This window comes from Myotis yumanensis, unplaced genomic scaffold, assembly GCF_028538775.1.
Source record: "Myotis yumanensis isolate MYYU_CA2020_CCGP unplaced genomic scaffold, mMyoYum1.0.hap1 SCAF_3, whole genome shotgun sequence".
Taxonomy (NCBI): domain Eukaryota; kingdom Metazoa; phylum Chordata; class Mammalia; order Chiroptera; family Vespertilionidae; genus Myotis; species Myotis yumanensis.
The window spans coordinates 113,089,403-113,090,641 of NW_027223754.1; the positions used below are offsets into that span (position 1 = coordinate 113,089,403).

Sequence of the window (1,239 nt, forward strand, 5' to 3'; positions counted from 1 at the left end):
GTGGTTCTTCAAAAAAATTAAAAGTAGAATTATCATGTTTCATCATTTGTACTTCTGAGTACATACCTAAAAGAGTTGAGAGCAAGGCCTCAAAGAGATATCTGCACACCCACGATCATGCAGCATTAGTCATAATAACCAAAACGCAGAAACAATCAAGTGACCATGGACAGATAGATTAATGGGTAAAGAAAATATGGTTCACCCATACAATGGGAGATTATTCAGCTTTTAAAAGGAACAGAATTCTGACACATGCTACAACATGGATAAACATGTTCACTCCGTGAATGCCAGATAGTCACAAAAGGACACGTTTGGTATGATTCCACCTATATGAAGTACCTAGAGTGGCCCAATTCATAGAAAGAGAAAGAATGATGGGTACTGGGGTTTAGGGAGGGGGGTAGGAAGCTGTGGTTTAATGGGAACAGAACTTTAGTTTAGGAAGATGAGAAAGTTCTGGGGATGGATGGTGGTGATGGTTGCACAGCAATGTGAATGTATTTAATGCCCTGAAATGTGGGCTTTGAAAAACTGGGTTAAAATGGTGAGAAAAGGAACTAGGAGGAAGGGCGTGGAAAAGGAGGGGGGGACGCGGGGGAGGGAGTGCCTCGCAGGTCAAACTGAATGAAGTCAGCGTGTGGAGCGCACCTCCCTCTTGCAAAAAGGCGAGGAGGAGACAGGGGCGTTACACTGAGCCCTAGAGGCCCTCCAAGCAGAAGGAAACCTGCAGCCGGCGGCGGCCCCCTCGTAGGGGCGGCACTGCGGGCAGCTCCTGTGTCCCAGGCCCCAGACACGCTGGTTCCCGCGGCCTCCGGCAGCCCGTTTCCCTCCCGTCCCTCCCCGCGCTCTTCCGCAGGCAGGCTCGGCGACGCCCTGGGCGGCCAGAGAGGTGTGGCCGCGGAAATCTGTATGCACCAGCAGCAGGGCTGGGGCGAGCTGGTCTCTGTGGCGCAATCGGTTAGCGCGTTCGGCTGTTAACCGAAAGGTTGGTGGTTCGAGCCCACCCAGGGACGGGGCGTTAGTTTTTCCTGAAATATTCTCTATATGCGACGGTATTCTAACTCTGCTCCCTGGAACTGGGAGATCTTTTATTGAATCAGTGTACGACGCTGTCAAGTGTCTAAGGCAGAGGAAGGGGAGCCAGAGCTACCCTGCTCTGCAGTGTCGGCCCATACCGCGTCACTACTATTCCTGCCGTACATCCAGGGGAAATTTGCACACAGGGCTGTTCCC

The 1,239-nt window shown here is 51.7% G+C and overlaps 1 non-coding gene across 1 annotated transcript; it reads left to right on the forward strand.

The window, feature by feature from the left end:
* Positions 1-945: 945 nt before the first annotated feature.
* Positions 946-1,019, forward strand: TRNAN-GUU (transfer RNA asparagine (anticodon GUU)). The gene has a single exon. It is a non-coding gene; the product is annotated as a tRNA-Asn (tRNA).
* Positions 1,020-1,239: the final 220 nt, after the last annotated feature.